The following is a 6869-nucleotide window of genomic DNA, read 5'->3' as shown; positions in this document are numbered from 1 at the left end:
GGTCTATCACACCAGGCAAGACCCCAGGTGCAGGCTGTGTAAAGATGCCCCAGAGACAATCCAGCACATAACAGCAGGGTGCAAGATGCTAGCAGGCAAGGCATACATGGAACGCCATAACCAAGTGGCCGGCATAGTGTACAGGAACATCTGTGCCGAGTATAACCTAGAAGTCCCGAGGTCAAAATGGGAGATGCCCCCAAGGGTGGTGGAGAATGACCGAGCTAAGATCCTGTGGGACTTCCAGATACAGACGGACAAAATGGTGGTGGCTAACCAACCGGACATAGTGGTGGTAGACAAACAGAAGAAGACGGCCGTAGTGATCGATGTAGCGGTTCCCAATGACAGCAATATCAGGAAGAAGGAACACGAGAAGCTGGAGAAATACCAAGGGCTCAGAGAAGAGCTCGAGAGGATGTGGAGGGTGAAGGTAACGGTGGTCCCCGTGGTAATCGGAGCACTAGGTGCGGTGACTCCCAAGCTAGGCGAGTGGCTCCAGCAGATCCCGGGAAAAACATCGGAGATCTCTGTCCAGAAGAGCGCAGTCCTGGGAACAGCTAAGATACTGCGCAGGACCCTCAGGCTCCCAGGCCTCTGGTAGAGGACCCGAGCTTGAAGGATAAACCGCCCGCAGGGGCGTGCTGGGTGTTTTTTTTTTTTTTTTTTATATATACATATATAAATAAATAAACAAACACATAACAATGGCAACTGCCAAGCAAGCAGAATAATAATTAGTATCTTTTAAATACCTGTTTTCCATATGCCGACAAAAGCTGCTCCATCCTTTCACCGACCCGTCCAGTTTTCCTCTTTTTGTAAAGTCCAGTCAGCTGAGGAGCATAATCATCCAGCGCAGCATAAAACACATGTGGCAGATTCTGATTGGTGATCCGATGAAATTCAAAGTAGAGCTGAAGAGAATTCCAAAAATATTATAAGCAAAACACAGCATACTATATGAGCAGCAAGTGTTATATACATAGTTGTACTTACCTGTGTCTCATGAAAGAGTGCTGGCCATGGTCCCTCACCTGGCAAAATTTGAGGTTATTGGATGAGGGCGATTAACTTTGTCAGAATGTTGGTATGGAAAGTGCAGAATTGCTCTGTTTAAGTCTTCTAAGTTAAAATATCTCTTAGAAATCAAACCTTTAAACAATGTGCCAACTCCACTGAAATGACACCTTCAAACAGGTCGTGTAGGAAGTCAGGTGGGAAGCCTGTGACAGGATGAAAGAAAGAGAGATGGTCAGAAGGAACACAGGTGTTTTTAACACCATAGTTTTCCTTAATGTCATCATTCTGAAGCTCTTGCACAATAATTATCATGAGCATCTTTTGTTCTCATTACATAATTCCCTGTAACAGCATTTTCTGTTTGCATTTCTGTTTGGGTGGCATGACAAAACCTACAGAAATATGTAGACCTGAAACTCTCATTGAAACCAGCAAGTCCATGGGCAGAAGGTTGTCTGCCACAACAGAGTAGACAGTGCCTTTAAGACATTCACCAAGAGTCTCAATGTAGGCACCTACTTCTTCAAGAGTTTTCAGATCATTTAAGAGTGGTGACAGCATTTCCTTACACCCAAACTGGCGTACATCATTGGAATTGCACAGCAGAGCAAGCTGGGTGCAGTGTAGAGCAGAACAAGATTTAACTGGAAAGTTTTCCAGTGTCCAATAAACTGCAAAGACTTTATGTATTTTCTTTGAGGTACCAAGTGGGTTTGTGATCAAAATCATCCACATAAAGTATCATTGACAATTTCTGTCCCTCTTGTGACAGTAGAACATTTTCCTGGTAGTAGGATCCATCACAAAATGACATGAAATGTCCAGGAATCTGTGTGGGTGCTTGTTTAATTTCTTCAAGCACATCGTTTTTTTTCAACAACAATTGCAAAGATGTGAGAATAGGCACATACATATAAGTGTGCTTTGACGATTCAATTAAATACTCCACAGGTTTGACATATGGAAAATTTTCTTCATAATATGATTTCCTCCTCTTTGCTGTAGATAGTGGTCCTTCAGATGTGACACGTTTATGTAAAACATTACTATCAGAAACTGCCTGACAAATCTCATCCACCAGTTTGTCCGTATATGTACAGTTGTGCTTTTTCAGTATATCTACAACTGATTTTCTAACCAAAGGTTGTGATAACAAAAACAACTGATCAATATGCTCAATAATCTCCTGTGTTGCTCTCTGGGACACATGGAGAAGGGTCTGCATTTTCAAGAAAAATCCAGCCAGATTGTATTGCAACTGCTCTTCTAAACCCTCAATTCCACTGATTTCACTGGTGGATGCCACTTGATTGTCATCTGATGACTCTATTGAATCAAGCTGCATGTCATCTTTTTGTTCTACATTTATAACACTTTGCACAATGCCTTCATCATAACTTGTTGAATTTTGGTGGTCTCTGCATTTGTGGGCATTGAAGGTTGAGTAGACATTGGTTTTAAAATTGCAGTTCTTGAAAGGACATGGAACAGTTTCTTTTCGTTTTAAATGCCCCCTCAGATGGATAAACATTTGGCTTTCAATAAATGGCTGCTTAAAATTACACATAGAGCAACAAAATCCATAATTATTCAAATCTGGATAAGAACCGTCTTTTCTTTGCGTGGGAGTGTGCATTGTTGACATGTGTATCTTTAATGAATTAAATGTATTAAATGTACACATGCATGTGTTGTAGAGACAGGGTAAGGGTGAAACTGTGGTGTACTGACCATGGTTGAGCCGATAATGCTTCAACAACATGACTTTTATGGCAGTAGAAAAACTAGACAAACTACACAACTTGCAATTCCACATTTTGATACCAAATCGTTTTAAAATCACCTTTACTGGTTGTCTTTAGTGCAGTGCTGGATGATCTCTCGGCATGCTACTGCTCCTTCAATCGTCAGACTGTAATAACACAAAAGCCATGAGGACAGAAAGCTAGCAGAACAGTTTTTACTTTTACTTCACTTAAAAACAGTCAATCTGAATAACACAAGCTTGGAAAACAGTAAGATTTATTCTTGCACTACAGTTCATTTTCAATTCAGGTTGGTCAACTACTCTATACGTTATAAAATAATAAAGCAATTTTACACAAGTGAAGTACACAATAGGCTAACCCTTGGAAAGTACAGAGTCAGAAACGTTTAGGTTTGGTGCAGTGCAGCTTTGAAAAGGTAAATTATTTCGCGACTAAAATGCCACTAACCATCATATTCAAAATTTGTGAAGGCGAACTTGTCCGTTAAACTCTTAAAATTAACACTAAATAAATTTTCTACTATTTTCACTGTGTCAAAAGTAGGCTACATTTGAACTTGATAAAGGTCAGAGTCAGAAAAGCGTAAACACTGATTTTACCAAAGGTTTTGTGGCATGCAGTTTGCAAAAATCAGACTACTTACCAACTATTGATTGAAACAAGCAACCAACCGTTAATTTTTTAAATTGTGAAGGCAGACTCCATACAGCGCTAGGCGGGAATTGTGTGCTGGCAAGCTAAGTTACGAGCTACTACAACAAAGTAGTCTGATAAATTACAACGAAGTACAACTAAAACAAAGCAGTCTGATAAATGTACGTTTTGTATGCTAGAAGTAAGCATTAACAAAAAAACATAAAAATAACTTTATCTTGTACTTTCCACTCTCTTGACGAGGCTCCTGTCTCATGGCCGACAAGTCCAGGCAAAACACTGGGGGCGGGGCTGTGGATGATGACTAATACAAATGAATTAGCACAACTTAAACAGTTTAAAGCAACAGTACTTAAAACGTTACAAAAACATAATGTGTACTTATTACAATAAAGTTATTATATCATATGTATACTTTTGGGTCTACCTAACACACTTCATGAAAGTTATTTTAACTATTTTTCAGAACTGAGTAAGAACAACTTACTTCTTTTAGTAAGATGCACTGTTGGGTTTTACAGTGTGGGGAAAAAAATTGACTTTCTAATGTCCACGTTTAAAATGGACAGTGAACAAAATCACAGCAGGTATCAAGTTGTAGTGTATTCTCCTGGGGACTCTCCTCAATTTGATATTCTAAAATTCTTCTCTGCAATCAATTTCCTGGTGAGAGCACAGCGTGAGACAAAGGTTTATACCTTTTACATACTTTAACTTGAAGACAGCCAAGTAGAGAAAGCTGTTCTCACACATTATTCAGTTTCTGCAGTCATTATCTGGGCAATTTAGAGCACTCAAAGAAGCAAACAGAAAGGCACCTGCACACATCTTACAGTAGCTTGGAAACAAGCCACAATCCTGCAGACTGGTTACAATGCATGCTGCATAATCAGTCTTGTTTGATCTGTACAGCTTGATCAGTTTTGGTGGATGCGTTCATTGTTCTAATACAGACCTAAAAAAAAAAAGGTTGCATTTTATCTGCAAAGTCTGTCCCTCAATGACTGCCAGGGAAGCAGCTCAAGGGTTTGTTTACTGCTGCTGTTACCAAGAGATTTTTGATTCCCTCTTCTTTGGGAGAGACATGTTTGTGCACACAGATATTGATTAAACTGTCCACGATCAGGAGAACCATATGGGCCAACGTTTTTTTTTTCTTTTTAGTTTTGTTAGGATGTATAATCCTACAGATCCAAGTGTGGTGAGAAAAGAAAGAAGATCAATCTGATTCACAATCAAGGTCCCTAGTGCAGCCTTGACGTCTGATTCAGTGTGAAACTGAAACATCATGTCAGAGATGCGATGAGTGCTTCTCCAACTGAAAAAGATGACCACTTACAGTTGAAGTAACAGAAGTTCATGTCAAGGTTCAGGAAATCGTGTGTTAAATTGTGAGTAACTGGCAGCAGAAGAAGTGGGGACGCATAAAGGTCTGAGTGATTTTTCCTACATATACCTCTGTTTTTATTGTATAATAAGTGTGTGGTGAGGAGGCAGCACTTTTCTATACTCAGGTTTTGAACAATCTGGTATTAAATTTCCTGAGTGAAGACTAAAATCACATCATGAATGGTGAGAGGTCATGCTAGTTTTAGAACCAAACACTCAACAGTCAAATGAAGAAGGAAGTTCAAAGTCAGAGAGGTGACAGAACTGGGGTTGGGACAGTGAGGAGGGGCAACGCATCCTTCTAAACAGCAAGGTGGGAAGTCAGTTTGCAGGTACGTTTTTTTTAGAGGGTGACTGGAACTTCTTTTTAAAAGGAATTTTACACACACACACACACACACACCTACACACACATGCGGGGAAAGAAAAAGTAGGTAAAGAACAGAGAGCAGAGGGAGATGGCCTACACTTGAGCTACAAAACTCTTTTAAAAAAAAGTTATGAATTACATCAACATTGTTTAATCTACACATTTTACATTTACTTTAATACATAAGAAAAGCAATGTTTAGGTCTAACTGGATTTTGCCTTACAAAAAAGAAATGACTCCAATTTTTCTGTTACTGTGAGAAATGAACAGCTGGTATTGGATTGGTACTCCACACTCAAAATTTCTCTTCCAGTACAGAAACTATAAAAAGCTACATTGGTGCATCCTTAGTTACCAATGTGTTTTGTTTATTTTCTATAGCAGAATACCCATTAAGCAATAAAATGTCATGAATATTGTATGAACTTTGTTCATGGTTTTCTGCATTCAACTGTGATGTTTACAGTATGTTTTTCAATAAGTATTACAAAGGACTCTTCTGTAACAACTGATTTGATACACACTGCATGACTTCAACATGACTTCAACATGGCGGCGCGTGCACACGCAGCGGCTTCTCTCTCTCCCGAACAAACTACTTTTTCGTGTTTTTCGTCCTGTAAGTTGCAGTGTTATTGTAAGTCTTTGTCGCGTCTATCTGTGTGCAAGCGAGGATATGCCCGAACACTTCTTCTCGACATCGGCAGAAACAAACTTTTTAAGTTAAACTCTGTGGACATCGAGAAGCTGAAAGATCTGGGTTTGCTCCGAAGGCCTACTCAATCACCGACCCCCACTCCTGCACTTCGCCCACAATGGATGCGCCTCAAGCGGTGTGAGAGGAAGCAAAAGAGGGGTAAGCGCGGTGGCATCCGAGCTAGGCTAGCGGCTAGCCCACACAAACCCGCCATCCCCTCTATCGTTCTGGCCAACGTACGCTCGCTAGAAAATAAACTGGACGACATCCGACTGCTACGTTCATCTCAAAGGAATGTAAAGGACTGCTGTGCTTTTGTGTTCACGGAAACATGGCTTAGCGACAGTGTCCCGGACCGCGCCATTCAGCTCGACCAGCTAACATGCTACCGTGCTGACAGAGTCATCGTCGCGGGAGGTAAGACCCGCGGGGGAGGACTTTGTGTTTACATCAATGACACCTGGTGTCGCGATGCTGTTGCGGTCTGCAAACACTGCTCACCAGTGCTGGAGTTTATGGTTATTAAGTGCCGGCCATTCTATCTACCGAGGGAATATACAGCCATACTCCTGTGCGCTGTGTACATCCCTCCCTCCTCCAATGTCAACAACAGGAGCGAGGCACTGAATGAACTGTACCAGCACATCAGTGAGCAGCAGACAGCCCATCCTGATGCTTTTCTCATCCTGGCTGGGGATTTCAATCATGCAGACTTAAAGTGCGTTTTTCCAAAAATACAACAACACATAGACTTTCCAACAAGGGGAAATAACACACTGGACTTTGTTTACACCACCCAGAGAGGAGCTTACAAAGCTTTTCCCCTCCCCCACCTCGGCGCCTCAGACCACATCACTGTCATGCTAATGCCTGCTTACAGACCGCTCGTTAAAGCCACCAAACCGGTTCGTAAGCAGATACAAGTGTGGCCAGAAGGGTCTTCAGAGGCTTTACAGGACTGCTTTA

General features: G+C 41.2%; 1 long non-coding RNA gene across 3 annotated transcripts; it reads right to left on the bottom strand.

The window, feature by feature from the left end:
- Positions 1-760: 760 nt before the first annotated feature.
- LOC146554222 (uncharacterized) lies at positions 761-3872 on the bottom strand. Of its 3 annotated transcripts, none has more exons than XR_014889449.1 (5): positions 3436-3872; positions 2867-2935; positions 1156-1226; positions 1000-1037; positions 761-917 (listed from the first exon to the last, which is right to left on the bottom strand). It is a non-coding gene; the product is annotated as an uncharacterized LOC146554222 (long non-coding RNA). The 3 variants fall into 3 exon arrangements; XR_014889450.1 differs by having other exon boundaries at positions 3671-3872; XR_014889448.1 differs by lacking the exon at positions 3436-3872 and having other exon boundaries at positions 2867-3405.
- Between the last annotated feature and the right edge of the window lie 2997 nt (positions 3873-6869).

This window comes from Mchenga conophoros, linkage group LG18 (genome assembly GCF_057382185.1).
Source record: "Mchenga conophoros isolate Kocher_MC1m ecotype Shallow Benthic linkage group LG18, M_conophoros_male_GT1.1, whole genome shotgun sequence".
Lineage (NCBI taxonomy): Eukaryota > Metazoa > Chordata > Actinopteri > Cichliformes > Cichlidae > Mchenga > Mchenga conophoros.
Note: the sequence above shows the minus strand (reverse complement) of the source record. Positions and strands in the feature narration are given on the sequence as shown.